This window comes from Lepisosteus platostomus, chromosome 13 (genome assembly GCF_059453375.1).
Source record: "Lepisosteus platostomus isolate fLepPlt1 chromosome 13, fLepPlt1.hap1, whole genome shotgun sequence".
Classification (NCBI taxonomy): Eukaryota; Metazoa; Chordata; class Actinopteri; order Semionotiformes; family Lepisosteidae; genus Lepisosteus; species Lepisosteus platostomus.
Genome location: NC_142623.1, coordinates 15,989,091 through 16,008,362, shown reverse-complemented (window position 1 = coordinate 16,008,362; position 19,272 = coordinate 15,989,091). Strand labels below are relative to the sequence as shown.

At 48.2% G+C, this 19,272-nt stretch overlaps 1 protein-coding gene across 2 annotated transcripts in view; it reads left to right on the top strand.

Moving 5' to 3' along the window:
- kank2 (KN motif and ankyrin repeat domains 2) overlaps positions 1-19,272 on the top strand; it is a 53,848-nt gene that overhangs the window by 15,960 nt on the left and 18,616 nt on the right. For both annotated transcript variants that reach the window (XM_088603478.1, XM_088603479.1), the window contains exon 2: positions 8,980-9,115. The gene's annotated coding sequence lies outside the window, so the exon portion shown is untranslated. The remainder of the gene's footprint in view (positions 1-8,979; positions 9,116-19,272) is intronic.

Sequence of the window (19,272 nt, the reverse complement as noted above, 5' to 3'; positions counted from 1 at the left end):
GCTGTGCTATAGGAAAGAAAGCTGCTGTAAGTAACCCCAGAAGAGGCATGACTCTTCTTACAAGTGTGTCTCTTTTGCTGCTGAAGACAACAGTGAATCTGGTAATGTGTCAAAGCAGACAGGGACTGGTGCACAAAATTCAAAAACAGGAAGGGCAATTCAGGCTATAAGGAACTACTGAAGCATATCTAATGCAGTTTTACTAACTGCAGGACAGTAAATAGTTCCATTTCTCTGTGGACATCTGTTTAATCTGTGGAGAGACCCATTTCAGTATCAGGCGTGTTCTCTAATGTTTTGTTAACTTATAAAGGAACGCAATGACGCAGTGAGAGGAGGCTGTTCATTCCCACATTCATTCATGTTTTGCGTCTGGGATCTGGTGCTGGTGTGAAGTGTGTAACGCCCTGGCGTAAGTTTGTTCTCCGATTCTCCAGCAGTCGGATCGTGCCCTCCCTGGGGTGCCAGCTGACACGAAGGCATTCCATCCAAGCGGAATGTACTCGATGCCTGGCAGCTGTCTGGGAAGCGGCTCTTTAATATTCCCGAAAGCGTGTAGCGGACAGGGAGGTGATTATGGTGGCCTGTCCAGAATCTATTAAGGCCAAGAGGCACACGAGAGCAGAGTCCACCCTACGCCATCTGGAAGGTTCCCTCCTATAAACACAGACCTCACAAGTTCCTGGATCGCTATTGGGAGACCTCTTTTTTTTTTTGGAGCAGCCGGGGTTGTGATAATAAGCCCTGACTTTTTTTTAGTTTTTTTAAGTCGACCATGTGTGTGTCTTTGGGGTCAATACTTTTGCTGTTACTGACTTCACCTCTTCATTGTGACTAGTGTTTTGTCACTTTGTCAGTATCGGGGAATTATCATTCCTCACTGCACCTGACAGCTGTAGATTTCTGCTGGGGAACACACGTCGGTGGGCAACTGGTTTCTTTCTGTTTAGAGAAAGGAAGTGAACTCAAAGCAATCCGGATTGTTTTTTTGTGTTTAAGTTACAGGCGCTAATGGCTGTGCGCAGGTGTGAACACTGGCTGTAAGGTACTGGGACACAGGGACGGTAATCCGCTTGGTGCTGGGGCTTCCTCAGACACTACGCCTGTGCTTCATGGTTGATCATGTGCAGTGTGGGCTGGGATTGGGGGGGGGGAGGGGGATCTATCAAAATCAATAGCTGCGGCTGGAGCTCCTGGCTGTCGCGGTCTTCAGCTCTCGGAGGAGAGGAAGCTCTCGGTGTGAGAGGTGAAGAGAGGAGAGGCGCACTGCTGTGCACAGATCAAGTCATTGCATGAGAGGTCGTCTTGAAGGCACATAGCGATGTGCTTCCAGGCTCTGGCGTTCAGTAGCCTGAGCTGCGTGGCGTGGTGAACTGGTCTCTTTATTTCGCACAGATATTTACATTTGTTTTCACAATGTAGGCCTGCTCTGTCAGGCTACTGTAACCATTCTGCGCTGAGCTGTCTTCTGCTTCGGCTGCTGTCCAAGGAGGAACAATATCCCTAGAGGGGAGAACAGCTGTTGCAGTCGGGTTTTTTTAAGCTGGGCTGGAATTCTGTGTCGTTTTGTATCTCGTAAAGCGACTCATAACACTTGCAAGTGCCCACTGTCCCGACCGCCTTGCTCTTGCGAGCCTGTGCTGCGTAGTGATTTGTGAAGACAGATTTGCAATGTGGGCAGCCAGGCAGCGCACTGGGTAGCATTGCTGCCTCACAGCGCTTGGGCCCTGGTCCAGTTCTGGAGCTGGAGTGCTGTGTGTGTGGAGTTTGTATGTTCTCCCCATGTATGTGTGGGTTTCCTTTCTGGTTCTGGTTTTCTCCCACAGTCCAAAGACATGCTAGTAGGTTAGTTGACTTCTGGGAAAACTGGCCCTGGTGTGTTTGTATCTGTCTGCCCTGCGGCAGACTGGCGTCCTGTCCAGGTTGTATCCTGCCTTGCGCTTGTTGCTCTCCAGAATAGGCTCCCAACACTTAATAGGGTTAGAAAATGGATGGATGGAATTGGAATGTGTTGGTGGAGCATTTCTGTCTCTTGCTGATTTAATCTCCTCTCCCATCAAATCAATCTCTCTCATTCATCCTCTAGCATCTTTGTCAAGACATCTTTTTTTTTTCCTGGAGTACAGATCCATATTAAATTGGACAGGATTGATGCAGAGTGATACTGTGACAAATCACAAGGCACAAAATGGACGAGGCACTAGCACCTCAGTGTCTGGTAGAACTCCACCCTCTGGGTGTGCTGGGGCCCTGAAGCTGAAGGCTGATATTTATACTGTAGGGAAATTGGAAAACACCACTCTTGTTTTGTTTGGAGGTATTCGTTTCCACACATTTTAATACTTCACAGTATTACACACCTAATAAATCTCCAGAATGGAGGAAGAGAGCCCATCAGCCAGCAGACTGATGCACCGGGCTTGGTGATCTTGCGGGAGATAACATTTCAGGAGGGGGACTGCATTTTTAATTGATTTTGTTTTCCTGACGAAAATAACAAGGTGATTAACTGCATGTTTTAATTTAGCTCCAAGGAGAGCGATTAGGTGGTTTGGCAGTGTGCACTGCAGCCTTCTGGCTCCTGGGAACCGGTTCTGGTTCTGATTCTGATTCTAGAATGGGGCATCTGTATGTGTTGAGTTTTGTGTCTTCTCCCCATGTTTGTGTGGGTCTTCTCCAGGTGTGCCAGATGTGCTGGCTTGGTTAATTGTCTCGATTGTCCCTGTGTGTGCGCCCTGCAGCGGACAGGCATCCTCTCCAGGGTGTGGTCCTGCCCTGTGCCAGGAACTGTCCGATAGTACAGGAATGGATTACTCCAAGGGGCCATCTTCAGAACTAATCATGTGACTGAAAATCGTGCCCTCGCTCTTTTTTTTTGCCCTCCTACTTTTGCTCAGATGTCCGGAATTCGTCTGGTTCTGCTGCCCGTGTCTGTAGAGGCTGGGCGTCTCTCGTTCTCTCGCTCTCTCAGTCCCTCTCTCGCTTTCTTTCTGTCTGTGTTATTAAATCCAGCTGTGGATCCCTCTGCCTGAATAAACGCCTCTTTGTGATTTGGCCTGCATTCCTGCGCTGGGGTCTCCGGGCCCCGGCTCTGCCCCGTCCGTAACTCCCGGCCCCTCGTCTGCCAAGCCCCTGCGCTCAGGGGACGGGGGGTGGGGTGGGGGTGGGGGTGTCTTGGCACTCCTAGAGAGATGAACAATGTTTTTTAAAAAAGAAATCCGAAAGGGAGCTTGAGGTTTCGCTCGCTGCTCTCCCCTGCACCAGACTCCTGCGCAAGCATTCCAAGGCACTGAGGTGACTGTTTTTCATCCCGCTGTGTGCGTACACCCGTGTGTGTGTCTCTTCGTGCCTTTTCTTTTAATGATCGGCGCATTGCCTGCAAGCAAACTTCTCCTTCGCCATCCGAAACCCCAGCCTGTGACCGTCTGAAACCAGCTCCACTACTGTTTCTCTCTGCAGTGCCCTTACTGCTGATATGAAACAGTCATGCTGGCCCATTTTAAAAATGATTTCTCGAGGATGAGATTGATGTGCACCAGTCTATGCTATCGATGCGTCTGTTGTTTTGAATGAATGCTGTAGGAAAGTAAGCAGATTGTTATCATAATGTGGGGCTGCAGTGACTAAATTTTAGTTTATTGCATTTGGCAGGTTTAATATATAAAAAGGGATTTCAGAAAGTAAAAAAAAAAATTGGGGAGGCACCGTGCTTGATCTGCTATATTCGTCAGTTCACACTTACAAAGCCAGAGAGAGCGAATTAAAAAAACATTGATCACTGATCCTAAAGGAAAAGACAGGACATAAGTTTGAGTTTTAACATCTTGGCCATGAGATAAGTTGTTGAGTGAGACAAAGGGTTTTGAGTGATGTAACACTCAAGTCAGAATCCAGACTTTTTTCTTCTTTGGAGTCAAACCACAAGGCCAACATGTCTCAAAACTTCGGGAATAATGCCAGTGGATTTTGCTGGGGTTTTACAAAAGGCAAGAGCAAGATAGATAGCAAGGCAGTGGAGCTGCCGTTATTAGATTATTGAGATTGGGTGCAGCAGGAGTTATTAAAAACAATAGACATGTTTGACCTTTGGATGTCCTGTGCGTAAGCAGCAAGATTATTCCACTTCTGCAGTTAAATGAAAACAGTTATGAACTTGATTCGGATAATGAAATAAGTTTATCCGCACAGTGATACGGTGGCGTAGTGTTCAGTACTGCTCTGGACCCTGGGTTCAATTCCAGACCTGAGCTGCTGTCTGTGTGCAGTTCGTATGTTGTCCCCGTGTTTGCGTGGTGCTCTGGTCTTCTCCCACAGTCCAGTTGTCGTCTGGGAATACTATCCCTGGTGGGAGAGTGTGTGTGTCTGTCTATGTTGGAGTCTGTCTGCCCTGGAGTGGATTGGCGTCCCGTCAAAGGTGTAACCCTCCTTGCTCCCGTTGCTTGCTGGGATAGGCTCCGGCTGCCCCACGACCCTGAATTGGAAGGAGCGGTTCGAGATTGAATGGATAGGTTGGCAGGGAAATGGGAGAGCCATGCCACAAGGAAAGAGCCTTTTTCAATTACTAACCCATCATGCTCAATTACTAACCCACCTTCTCATTTTATCGCCAAACCCCCTCACCCATCCACACACTTCCTTCATTTTGCTCCAGCCAACAGCAGGGGTGCGCCTCCTAGTTTCGAACCCAGGTCCTGTAGGGTGGGGAGGGGATGAGAGAGAGGGTCAGAGCGTGTTGCTGTGCTGTGAAGTGACGTCCTTGGCCTTTTTCCTCAGTGCAGTGAAGGAAGCTGTTCCCAAGTCAGTTTAGTCTGTTCTTGTCACCTAGACCTCTGCACAGTGTCACAGTGTCAAGACAGGAGGTGAAACACGGGGACACAGCGCAGTAAATAGCTTGGTGTGCTGCACTGCACCCCTGTCTGCTATGGACTTTGGCTATTTTTATTGATGTAAAAAGACTTGCTTTTCAACACGTGTATTGTTAGATAACCTTGGTGCTGCAGCTGTGTGTTTCTGTAAATGTTTTTTTTTGGTGTCTGGGGGTGGGGAGTGATTAGTTTAGCTTTCAATCCAGTGTTGCTTTGTTCCAGGTGCAACAATCTGATACTCCACCTCCCTCCCCTTCCAATGGAGGAAGGAAAGACAAAATATTCCAAAATCTGTAGGACTGACTATGCAGACAGTTTTGCTCTGCAATGTATAGATTTCAGTGGCATGCAGATACCAGAGGAATTTGTGCGAAGGAGCTTATGGATACTGGGGAGGGCGGAGGGGAAGTTAGTGTGGCTTCGACAACAGCAGCTGCAGAGTCACTGACAGCAGGACCTTGGTTTAGTGTCCCGTCTGAAGGATGGAGCTTAGGTCAGTAAGCATGGGTTTGAACTGGGAACCTCCTTGCAACAAGCCCTATACCTCAATCTCTGGACCGCTGTAGCTGGCGTGCAAGCCTGCTGAAAGGTACAGAATGGCGCAGCTGGTTTCGGTACCACCAAGCCAGGCTATTGAGAGTTAAGCCACCATCCTAAAAAAAGAAACCCTTTTCCAGCTTGAGTTTGTAAAAACAGCATATTGACCTTTTAAAAATAGAGCTTGTTGGCTCTAACTGCCCTCGCCGTTGGAGATGATGGGTAGTTGACAGAGGAGGCGTGACGGGGAAGTAATTTTCACATCTCGAACAAAGTGCAGCTGCCTGGTTGGTACAGCGGGGGAAGATGATACCACACTGCCGATCATTGGGTTGGGAATTCCTTGACGTAACGGCACTGGAGTTGGGGCTCCTCAGTGCAGGGAGTTGCCCCAGAGCTTTTGGGTTCTCCAGACCTGCCTGTTGGGTTGCATGTTGAACACAGTGAAGTGTATTGAGATCTTGGAAAGAAAGGGTGAGGCAGATTATTTAAGTATTAAAACTGAGATAAAAAAAGCTTCAAAAATCCAAAGCTTTGGCAAGTGATTGTAGCTGCACTGTAGTTGACTGAGAAATTGAATCACTTGCTTTGCACAATTAGGCTTTGTACTGTATATACATAATGTTCAGTGTTACTTTAAGAGTAAGAGTCATGGAGATTTTAAGCTTATGAGCTGTGTCCGTGTCCAGCTCCTCTTTCCTGAGTGTTATTACACAGCTCGGGCGTGTTTTTGTCCATATGTGAATAACTTCGGATAGGTTTTATGCTGCATTAATTTTCACGGATAAGATTTTCCAGCCAGGCTCCCTCCCTCAGCCCATTTGTTCATTTCTAGAGTTGCCAGGCAGTGAAACATGATCAAAAATAGACTTTTTTTTTACTGCTTCAGTCTGGCACCGAGACAGCAAGGGTGTGAAAGTTTCTAATGAGAACCAGGTTCTCTTCTCCCTTCCATGACAGCTCATCTGATCACAGCAAGGCTGGGCACGACGTTACTGCTGCGGCCCAGTCGAACGGTCCCCGCATCCCTGATATGGGATAAGCCCTCCTGTGTATGAGATGTGCAGAGAGACACTTCCCGATAACGCGATCTTGTTGCGATGAACTAACGCTATCATCACAGACTGTATTTTTGCAGTAACTGTCCAAAAACAGGGAGAAAAAAAATCCCTCTCCAGGAATTACATGAGGTGTGAACATCAGTCACCTTCTGAAGCCATGTGCTGCAGGACTCTTTTTCTCCACCTGCCTCTCCACGGGTCTTGTCCTTGACTGGCCTCTCTGGAGGGTCTATCTCTCCCCTGATTTTCCCCACACGGCCTCTCTGCTCTCCATGGGGCATGTGTCCTCCTTGAGTTTCTCAGCCCTGCCACTGGCCTCGCGACCGGGCCCAGATTCTAGACTGGGCCTGGACTAGAGACCAAGTGGACTTCACGGTGCCGACAGTGCTGTGTGCCGCAGTCCCCCTCTCGCTGCGGCAGCGGGCACCCTCCCTCATTGATTGCCGGTCCTGAGCCAGGCCTCTCGTCCTCAGCCCGGGCCCTCCAGCGCTGTCGATCGCCCCCTGACTGTCCTTCGCCTTGGTCTGACCCACTTCCTGCGAGAACAAAAGCAGCACCAGCAGAAATGCAGATCGGTGTTTCACAGCAGTCTTGTCGTGTTGGTCCCGCTGGCTGTATGTTGGCTTATCTGAAGGGCAGAGGAAGAAGTACAAAGGCCCGGTTCCAACCTCGTCAGGGGTTTGATTTTTCTGGGGTGTGGGAAGGGGATTAGCTGTGCATTTTCAGAGAGAGGGAACTTGTTCTGCTCTCTCCTTCTCACCTTCCCACGGGAGAGATGGAGTCCCACGCAGTGTGTTTGTACCACGTGCAGCCGGGCCTCGGGTTTGAGCTTTGTAGTTTAGCAATCGGCCACTCCAGCTCTCCCATACAGGGGGTGTTTGTACACTTTAAAATCCCAGGGAAGTGGCATCAAGAAAGATTCCCACAGCCCCTCCTAGTGACCATTTCAATCGCATGGCTTTCTCGACTTAATAAACTTCCTCTCCCAAATCCACGGATTTCCTAAGCACACAGATGCCTGTCTCAAAATGCAGCTGCCATTTAAACTGCGTGAATCTCAAGTCGCAGAAATCAAGTGTTTCCTAGGCACGACTTTTTCAGATTTTCTGATTTGTGAAAAGCTCAGATGCAGGCTGCACAGGTGTGTTAGACAAGTCGCATGAAATTCAGCATAAGGTTCATAGGCTTAAGGCTTTAACTGATTCTCCAAAAAATAATCTTTTTGATTCTCGTTTGTGTTATAATGTTGTGGGCATTTTAAAAAATCACAAACAGAACACAGTGTCATTTGAGGTCTTTTCTCATAAGTTTTCCATCTTTAGTTTTTTTACATTTATTTACTTTTGATTATATTAATTTATTAAGCAGCATTGGTTGTATAATGGTAAATCTAAAATTTATTTTTATGAATATATGCTACTGAAATGTAAAGAATGAAAATAAGCGTAATATCTTTTTTTTTGTTGCTTTTTCCCTGCTGGGATGTGACTGCTGGGAGTTAAGTGGTCAAGTTTCCCAGTGCGGTCTGTCACTTTCACTGTGCATTTGTACCCAGCTAGGCCCTGGCTTCAAGCCTCGTGTTTTAAGCCTTTGTTTTGGCTGGTGTAATTCTGGTGCCGTGAAGCATAGCTGTGACTGTAGTCGAACCCAGGGTCTGAGGGCACAAGGAAAAATTCTAATACCTCCTAATCAGATTGTCAGGACAAGGTGCTACCAGTGTTTTGACAGTGAGCTTCCTTGTGTCTGTATTGGGAATCATGCGCTGGCTAAATATTGCACAGACAGCGGTCAGGAAATCAGGTTATTACCCGAAGCTGTTTAACATCAAGCCACATCTGAAACGGCATTTTAATTAATTCCATGATTGAATGATTTGGGAATGAGATGTCCCGAGACATTGACTTGGTATTAAGACCGTGTTTGGCGAGATCAATTTGTTTTTTTTAAATGTCTACTAGTTTTTGGATTTCTGTGCTCACGCACTCGGATACTCTCCCTTTCCTTTTCACTGCCTTCTCTGCTTGTTCTGTCCATCTCCCAGTCATGGGAGAGGAGAAATAAATCCAACAACAGCTGAGCAGGCCCCTGGATATTCTCGCAGGCCTCACTGTTGCATGAAAACCCATTTAACCCTGTCGGGAGCAAGCTGTTGGAAGAAAATGACTTTTATATTACATCCGCAGGCATAATAAACCATTTTTAATCAAGAATGCACATGAGCTGGGCGGCACGGTAGTGCAGTGGTTAGAATGACTGCCTCATACTGCTGGGGTCCTGGGCTCAATTTCTGAGGTCTTCCCTGCTCAGAGTTTGTGTGTTCTCCCCGTGTTTCCTCCTGGATTCCCCCCAGCATTGGAACGGAGTTGCAGCCCCTATTCATCCAAACATTCCCGATTCTCCCACTTTCACCCTCCAGGACCATTGTGACCGAGGAGGGGGGTCCAGGAGGGGGGACACCGTGTGGGGAAGCAGATGTCTGGACCCTGTTGTAAAAGCCCATTCCTCTGTACTTGCAGGTGATTCTGCCCGACTCGTGACACGGGGAGAGGGAGCGGGCCTGCCAGGGAGATTGCGGGACAGAGACGGGAGGGCTGGAGGCATGCAGATGTCCCCGCGAGACTGACACGCCCCCCTTGCCGTTTTCACCGTCAGGTAAGAAAGCGCGGGTTCTCTTGTTTTCAAAGCTCGCTCGCTCCCCACGTCCCAGGTGAACCCGGACTCCGCTCTGATCAGGCCTCTCCATTCCTGCTTGTTCTGTCCGCCGCGCAAGGCACTGCTTTTCCGAACTCCACCGAAGCCCCCCGGCACCCGCTTTCCCCGGGCTCTCGGAGGAGGAATAATATCGGGGCAGTGAAGCAGAAATCCCATTTCAGAGCACCGTCTGGCAGCGAAAACTGTCACCCCTGCTGCCCTCGCTGCGCTCCCCGGCCTCCTTTCCCGTGTGGCCTTCTGAATACTGCTGACGTTAAATCCTTGGAACAGAATTACAACACGTTCAAGCTCCCCCTACCGCCTACCCCTGCCTCCACTCCAAGATTGCAAATGGATCGTTTCTGGTACCTTCAGCAAATTCTGAGCTCTAGCTCTCTGGAACAGTCTGGAAACCATGCCCAGAAGCAATCCAATGTTGTTTTTTTTCTAAAAAAAAAAAGCATTTATTCATTTATTTTTGTTGGCTAACCTGTGATAAAGTGAGGGTACATGGGGGTGCAAGCAGGAGGAGGAGAGAAGCACAGCGGGAGTGGGGGGGGTCGGGTTGCAGGGAATGCTGGGGGCGGGGGTGGACTGGGGGTTGTGAACCAGACAAATCGTCTGCAGCTCTCCCGGTCGGGAAGAAGTGGGATTTGGGCGGCTGGGGGGCAGTCTGCAGCGTCTGGACCATAGGAGTTCATTGCTCACATACTCTGCCAGAGACACAGGCTTTTGGCTTAACGGCTTTTTATTATCAGAACGCAGAGACAACCCCCCCCCCCCTACAAAAACACAGATGATTACACATTTGAACTGACACAAGCTCAAAGAATGACCAGGGGGAGAGAGGGGATGGAAAGAGTGCAGGATGCAGACATGGAAGGATGTCATGGAAATGGCCAAATTTAAAAAGGTGAAATCCAACTAGAAACGGCCAAGAATGAACCCACAGCCAATCCAGTGGGAACACTTTCTCCTCTATGCTCTCTGGTCTTGTCCAGAGAGCCCTGCCCAAACAACACACCTATCTCAATCACCAGGATAAACCCTCCCCACTGCATAAGATACATTCCAAAACGTTTCATTTACAGCAAAGATCACAAGCTTGTATGAGCCCCAGTGCGACAGCTGTTTGTAGCTTTTGGGGAGATGTGCACTGTGTTCCACGGAGTATTACAACATACACACCTCTGTTACTAAAGAATCTGCTACATAAATGCTTGGGCATCCTTTAAGGAATCAGCTGGGTGAATAAACCACCAAAAAGAAAAGTTCTGTTTTGTGAGATGAACATAAGGTTTACATGATTAAAACAAAAGATTTAGAATATAACATAAATAACTGAGCAATGTGTTTGTTTCCAGATGTTTTGGGCACTTTCAATGACAGGGTAGGTCCTGTATGTGTATATTGGCTTGACAGTATATGGGTTTTTGCACATCTTTGAACAAACTATTACAATGCCATCTCTTGCATATATAATATGAAAGTATAAATGAAAGTCTAAATTACTGGCAGATTTGGTGACTTTGAGAGCTCTGTGATGTTTCCGTGTTCTGTGACTTCGGCTTTCTTGGATGGTTTTGCTTTTAATAGAGAAAGACACTGCCAAGAATATATCGTACTGAAAGAATTTTGCACAAAGATTCCTTTTGTTATTGAATTTCCTTTTTTTTTTTACTTGCTTCCCTGTATATATTACATCTGCACATGTACTGTGTGCTTTAGTCTGCGGAGTACAATTGCATTCCATGTAAATATTATTTTAGAATGAACAGTGAAACACGAACCAGAGGACAGAAGTGGAAACTACAGTACGTGGAATTGCATTTGAAACTGAGAACAGGAGGCACTTTACTCAAAGGGTTGTAGGAGTGTGGAGCATGCTACCCAGCAATGTTGTTCTCTCTGAAAAGCTGAATGAGATCCATGGATCAATTAGTAACTTACAGCAAAATGGGCCACCTGGGCTGAAAGGCCACGTCTTGCCTGTAACCTTTCTTATGTTCTTATGAGGAGCATCAACAACGGTGGTATTTCTTTGTGGATTATTTAGCTTAATAATTTAATGATGTCCAGGATTTGATCCTGTTTTGGGCAGCCTGCTGTGTTGCTCTAAGGTACAGTGGTTCTGGGTAAAAGATGGATGGTTTGCAAAGCTGATTTGTGTTTTAAATTGAAATCTCTGGAAAGATAGTGTTCTTGCACACAAAAGGACGGGGAGCACCCAGACGTGCCATCATTGAAAGGGTAGCATTGGAGACAGGAAAGATGATCTTTAACCAAACGATGGCTTCATCAGTGGGGGTGCGGGGTGCCTTCAGCTGTGGAATCCAGAAAGGAGGCAGCTGTACGGGAAGTGAGGGCCACAACACTGGCGTTGAATCAAGCCACTTCCTGTCACTATTAACACCGGCACTGGGAGGGCCTTCTGTAACAGGATACCATCGTAAACCTGTGCGGTAATTATTGCCTTTTGCTCCAAGACAAACTCACAAACATACAAACATTTGGCGACTTCAAGAGTGACCTGTGTCATGTGACTTCAGCTTTCTGGGATGGAGAGACGCTTTGCTTTTAATAGAGAAAGACAATATACAGTATCAGACCGAAAGAATTTTGCACAAAGATTCCATATATACATACTGTACTGTATGTCCCTGTATGCTGGTACATCCCTGTATTGCCAGGCTGTGCTGCTACTCTTGCAGGAGAGAACTAGGCAGTGGTAATGCAGCACCATGCACATGTGATGTTGGCGAGTGCAGCATCCCAAGCCTTTCTGATCATTTCTGTGACGAATCATGGCATTATCATGATCTAGTATGGGAGGTGAGAACTATAGAGAGGTTAGTGAGGAACAGGAATGTGTAGGAGTGGGGAATACCGTCACTTGACGCCTCTGAAAACCGTAACAGCTTATCCACTTCTCATTTGAAGACCAAGAAGCGCCGACCCTCTCGGATTGCCCTGGGAATCTCCCAGAAGTGTAGAGAGAACTCCTGGAGAGGGCCGGCAAGCCCTCGTCAAGCCCCCAGACCTCCTCCATTCCCCTCCCGATCCCAGCACATTGGCCTGCTGCAACAAGGGAAGCCAGGAGAGAGACGGGACAGGCCTGAGCCCCTTTCAACAAGCTCTAATATTAGTTATTTATGCAAATTCTGTGTTACGAGGATATACAGCAGAGACAGTTTCCAATAATCGTTGGCTCTAGGGTAGAATCAGGGGTCGTTGGGCCATTTTTTCCAGCTTGAACTCCCAGCTTGAACTCAGCTTGAAGTGCAGCAGCCTCTTGGTTTATCTTCACGGGGGGGGGGCAAGGCCATCATCCTACAAACCAAACTGGTCTGTCTGATGTACTGTTAAAACATCCCCCTCCATCGCCATTTCTTACTGGACCTCCCAGCTCGGCCCTTATTTTCTCTCAGGCTGTCTGGATGAGGGCACGGATGACTCACCGTGAAACGGGAACGCCTTCGGGCTGTTTTTACAGAAAGAAAACATTGTACCAAATGAGCACTGTGCTCCGTTCCCCATAATCACAGACTTAGTGTCTTCTCAGGCCTTCTGTAGCAGCATCACATTTTCAACCAGAATACAACTGCCCTCTAAGCCAAACCGCTGCTAACTGGCAATTCCTCGTGTAGTATGTAGTTTGTTTCTGTGCCTTCTCTGTGCCGCAGTAACGTTTTTGAGATTTGTTTAGTTGTTTTCAGACCTTCGCCTCTCACTTGTTTTATCACATCCTTGACCTCGTGTTGACCTTCCAAATCCTAAGTGTGCGCTGTCAGGACCACTTATCCCAGTTATAATTCACACACTGGAACAATGGAGTCTCTTAAGTGTGGTGATTTCCTTGAGCGCTGCTGGGTCCTCGTGATGCTGGCCGGCCGGAGTCAGAGCCCAGATGTGCGCGGAGGACTCTCACCTTGCTCTTCATGAGGCTGCAGGGCACTTCCTGCAGCAGGGCGAGAGGGGGCAGGAAGGGAGCAGACAGGTCACTTCCTGTCTCAACACAGAAGGGAATTCCCAGCAGTGCACTCTTGGTTGCCATGGAGAACTAGGCAAAAAGGTTCCGGAAAAGGGGGATAATTAAGAACCCTCCTACGCCCTCGGGTGCCTGGGGAGCAGGCAAAAGTACGAGCTGGCCGATCAGTTTTTGACGGCTCTGTTCAGATTGAGCCTCATCAAGGCATCTGGTCCTGGTCCTCATCAAGCCATACGGTCCACCACACAGCTAGCTGTCTTAACTCTTGGCCTTTTGTCTTCATTTTTCCCAGGTTGCAAATTAGATAACGGGAAATGTAAAGCTGGTAGCACACATACGAGACAACTTTTACTTGAGCATCCATAGCGATCACAAAATACAGGCTGGGTAAAGTCAATCAGGGGGGAGCATATAATTATGTAGTTTGGGCACTTTGGCAGTACAGCTCTGGGATCTAGTGTCCTGCAGGAACCACATAGAATAAACCGGCCGTCAGGGTGTCAGGATTACACCCCGTCCTCTCTGGTAGCGCTTCTTATTTGTGACGTTCTGAAGGGCACCAGGAGGAAAGCCTCGAGAGTCTTCCTGTTGGGAGTGTGGGTCCGTGCTCGGTGCTGGGGCTGCAAGGGGTGGGCTCTCGCCTCTCGCCTGTGAGGGGCTTTGGTGCTTCCCTCCACACTGTGACTGACCCCTCTCTGGTGAGGCCCTGGGGGCAGCCATGCTGCTGCTGCTGAGCAGGAAGAGATCCCCCACCCTTTCCTCCCTTCCATATCAGCCCCGCTCATCTCCCCTCCGGGGCCACCCAGCCGCAGCAGGGGGGCCAGAGCGGGCCTGTGTGCCCAGTGAGAGGCTGGAGGAGGGCTGGGGAGGGCCGGGGACTGCTGCGGGGGGGACTGAATTCACTGCTGGACGTGTTTCGGAAACAAAGAGAGCTTTCTGTCTCCCAGCCAGTTATTAGGCCAGCTACCAGAAAACTAAATGGGGGGCTTGTGATGAGATAAACAGAGAGAAGAGAGAAAGTGATCGTTCTGCAGCGCAGTGGAGCTGTGCAGTGTGCGACACCTGCTCACTCCTGGCAGTCCTCTGGCATGCTGGAGGTGTAAGCAAGTCAGAACAGTTACAAAACAAGACCAAGCCCGGCGTCCCACCTTGCTTGTTTTGCTTCCAGCACCTAATTCATCCCAGAATCTCATCCAGATGTTCCTTGATGAAACATCTGCTGGTTTTAACAGCTTGGCTGAGCAGTCTGTTCCAGGCTCCCACATGAGCCTCTTTCCAGTCTCCTTAATTTTGCCTTATGACTCCCCCCATTCGAGTTTCCCTAGTGCTAGAATTAAAAAGGGTGTTGAGCAATTTTTCAAAGCAAGTTTATGCATTTCAGAACTGCAGTGAAAGGTGCTGTTTAAAGTTGTGTTGTGTAACAACATGGTCTCATGATTATCTCTAATCATAGGAATCATGTGATTTGATATGTAGCCTTAGCTCTTGCATAATAAGATTGGTTATTTACTAAACACTGTTCTACTTTTTTGAAGGATCATGATTGCGTGCACAGTGTAATGTGTTTAGTGTGGTTTGTGTGGATGCAGATCTATTCATACATGTATATTTGTGCTGAAGGCAATGGACAGAGAGGGGTGGATCACAGTGAAGACTGGGCTTCATTGACATTGCAGTTGTGATGCTGTCGAGCTCCCTACCATCAAGCATTCCTGTGCATGCTGCCCTGTCCTTTCTCGTTTTGCCATTTTTGGTAAATGGCATACCACATGAGCTGCTTTTACACTGTTGGAACACTGGAAGGAATGGGTGCCAGTCAGGTTTGCTTTTCCTTTTGATGCAAAACAAAAAAACAGGCGATGCCAACAAACTGAACGGGCATCTGAGAAGCTGCACTCAACACTATCAGTTGTCCTTTGTGTGGGTCTGTGTAGTCCCTGTGATGGACTGGCATCCTGTCCAGGTGTATCCTGCCTTGTGCCCGATGCTTGCTGGGATAGGCTGTGAGCTGGAAGAAGCTGTTAGAAAATGAGTAGATGGATTTGGATAGAAAGTCAAAGCACTTGTCAGTGGCTTAGGTGAAAATCACTTGTAAAAAATGGGGGATTCATGACTTTGGATGAAATTGTCCTTCCCTACTGTAAATGACAGTGAGAAAGGTGGATGTTATTATAACAGCTGTGATGCATTGAAGAATAACTCCACAGAGCCCCCCTGAGGAATGTTAACCACCTAACCCGAGATGAACGGTGAGGGGTATGTTAATTAAAAGGCCTGGCATCTGCGATGGGCACGTGGCCAGGCACGCAGAGATCTGTGTGGGAAAGACCTTGCAGACATGGCAGGTAAGAGTGCTGTGTGGATAGCAGCCTGTCCTCATTCTGCTGTTGGGATCCCAGCACACTAATCTTGCCTGTGGGCTGGATAGCAACACCAGGCCAGAGAATGGGTGGCTTGTCTGTCCTCTCTGGATGAACTGGGAACAGCACATAATCCCCTTCCCCCCCCAATTGTAGAATGGTATCTCCCAGAACACCACTAACCTGGACGTGCCTGTCCTGCAGAAAATAATTATTTTGGGAAAAGAATTCTGCAAATTCCATTTTGGATTAGAATAAATGTGCCTGACTAGGACATTGATTAACTGATTTTCTATTGCTTCCCTTTTTTTAGGTTAATTCTCTGTGTCAAGATCGTGAGGCTCTGAAAGCAGCGTTTAATACAGCCAAAGCTACATCAGTTTCTGTAAGCTTCAGATATTCTTTGTATCTTTTAGAATATTTTATTCCCAGACACAAAGTTGAGAATTGACCTTGGAGAAATGGCTGACGTGCCTTCATGTTTTAATTATTTATGCAATTAAGTAAGTAGACTTTACTCTGATGCTTTTTTTAAACAAAGTATTTTCTCTCCTCTGTTATTACCTTGTAGTTAGTATTGACAGGGATTTCCGTAGTAAGCATGACATCAGATACAGCAAGGGCTTGGGAATTAACTGTTGTGCCAGTGAGGGTTTAATGAGAGAGTCGCCTCAGTTACTGAGATTTACTCAATCCCACCACACACTCCGTGAGTGGCTCTGAGGTCTGTGCACTGCTGATGGGGACTGGCAGTACCACAGCACACCATTAAGTCATCCAATCCCCCATGTTCTATTCAGGGTTTCGGGGGAGACGGAGCCTGTTAGCAAACAGCGGACACAATGCAGGACGGGACACCAGTCCTTCACAGGACAGACAGACAGAAACACACACTCACACCAGGGCCAGTTTTGCCAGAAGCGAATTAACCCACCAGTATTTTTTTAGGCAGTGGGGAAAAAAATGGAGCACACTGTGGAAACAAACATGGGGAGAACATGCAAATTCTGTTAAATCACGTCTTTTCATTTTTAAGAGTTTTTGGTGTATTTCCCAACATCAGATGCACTCTCATGATGAGCCATAAAGCACAAATCTTCTTTTATCGTGATAAGAGGAAGGTGAGGTACAGGGCAGTGGGGTTCAATTCACAGAGGGAATGATGGGAAAGCAAAGCACAAACTGGGCGGCAGCTGTGTAGAGAGAACTTGGTCAACCTCCCTGAAGAAACGCATGCTGCAGGATCCAAACATCTGTATCAAGAGCCAAGACGGTTTCAGCCACCTGATATTTTAAACCGTTATTATAAGTCTAACTTTGGAGTGCGAGAGGATGTGTTAATATGTATCACCATCTGAGCTGGGCACAGCTAGGTCTTGTATAGATCTCACAGTCTGAGTAAGTCATTCAGAGGGACCGTGCTGCTCGCTGCAGGTGGTGGCGCGGTCACTATTACCGCCGCAGTCCCTTGGGGCCGGGTGTTTGTTCTCGCTTTCCACAGCAGTCTTGCCGAGAGGTTCGCGGTGTGCGTCACGGCTTCTTCCTTTCAAACTGTCTGAGACCAGGACCTTCTCCAGCCCGTCGAGCTTCCCGAGTTGCTTCCAAGTGTCCAGCCGACATCCCCTGCGCGCGGAGGGTTTATTGTTGCAGAAAGGATCTCGCCTACAGCGCAGGCAGCTCTTCAGACACCATGTCTAAATATTGTTCTTACCGGGCGCTCAGGGCTCATCTTCCCGGCATCTGGTGTTGTTCCCCTATGAGGACTATTTATTTTTAAGCTTCAAAGCGAGCATAGTTTATCCAAAAGCCCCCCAAAATGGAGGGTTTCCAGATTTTTTTTATTGAGTTTGTTGTACTTATATAATCTTCTAAGGGGACTTTTATCTTTGGTAGTCCAAGCACTTATCGGAGGTGTCAGGCAAGTGCTGCAAGGCTGTGACTGAAGTTCATTCTGGTGTGTACTGTGTATATTTAAATCCCCTCCACATTAGAGATCCAGTTTGTTAAAAAGAAAGCAAGACCTTAAAATCTCAAAATCACATGAAGTGGCTCATACTTCTCCATTGTTATTTAAAAGTCTTTGGGGACAAACAGCCATTCTTAAGTCAATAAACAGTACTTGGGTCCAATGTGTGCAAAATAATGATAAATCCAAGACCGCCTTTCCAGGGCAGCAGGAGTCTTCTAATCTCAGTTTACCCAGACTAAACAGCACAGAGGTCCGGTCTGGGCGACATCCTTTTGACGTTTCAAGTCTCCTGCGCAGTGGAGCTCTCTGTTCGTTTTTTGGTGTCATTTGGAACACAAGGTTGGGCCTGATAGGCTTGGCTTGCTCATTGACTGCCTCCTTTCACATCAGTGACATCTCAATTTGAGGATTCGTGAAAGAACACACCCACAAGGTCTAGGCAACAGCAAAGGGGTACTTTAAAGCTCAGTTCCTCATTTGTTTTATTACAAGATGAGCACATGAACACATTTTTCTACGTCTTGACTGAATGGCCAGGCCAGCCTTTAGTCCACACAGGGCATGTGAAACATGGCAGCTTCCCCACACTCCTGTGCACCTGTGCACCGCTCCTCTGCACTGTCCTCTCCTGCCCAACTCCCGCAAGCGCAGGCGACACTCCTAGTTGGCCTCGCGTCTGCGCCCTGCCTCTCCATCCTGGAGTTCAGTCATGCCTCTGACAACACGGAGACCTGCAGTAACTCCAGAGTCTGGGCTCAGAGGCTGCCCAACGGTTTATAACGAAACCAAGGCCTTCGGGACTGAAAGGAGCCACATGGCGTCTGGACGCCCTGTCCTGGCTGGGGAAAGCGAGCAGGGAAGGGGTCCTGCTCAGCATCAGGGTCTGGCTTTTCAAGCTTGACGTAGGGAGGGGCTCAGAGCGGGGGAGCTGGAGAGTGAGAGAGACTTCTTGTGGTGCGGGGCAGGACGCCAAGCTCTTCAGCAGAGCGGAGAGGCAGAGCGAGCATTGCAGGGTGTAATTGTGCGCGTAGCCGATGGTGCGCAGCGGTTCCCCTGCCAAGGGCCGCAGATGGCTGGCTGTTTAACCCTCGATCTGACATTTCAGGGCTCACAGGTGTCCTCGGTCGGTCTTGACTAGATTGACTTGCAGATGTTTGGTGAAATTAAAGCCAGGCTGCCCTGTGAGAACCAGGAGTTTTCTGACTAGTCTAGGGGACTGGCGAACTGGGTTGCAAGGGTGAAATGATTCTCCGTGGACGTCTGAGGCACTCTGCACAGACTCGGATGGATGCCTGGCTTCTTCGGCTGAAAGTGTAAAACCAAAGTCTTTTTCCTCGTCATCGAGACGGGAACGAATCCTTCGCTGGGAGGGATGAGCAAAGCTGCAACCACGACAGCATTCTGGCAGCAGCCTGCCAAGCGGCCCGCGTGGTGCACACACAGGCAGCTTTATGACTCACAGACATGCGAAACAGGAGACGTTAAGGCAATTTAGTCAATGTTTCCTACTGCCCTACTTCAGCTGTGACACGCCCAGACAAATCGGGGTCATTCTCCTCCGCCACAGTGTGCCAAGATGGCATACAGTATGATCCTGGCAGGCGCTGGGCATGACTCTGTTTCAGGACTGGGACTTGAAGTGTTGCTCCACTCGAGGGAAACAGCGCTCCTGCGTTTCAAGTCGGGGAGTGGCGACATTGTTTAATGGGAGATTTGAGGCAGTGCCTCGACTGTTGAGCATCGTCTCCCCATCTCTTTGTTTCATGCTGCCATTTGTGTGCCATGCACTGGGGGGTATTCA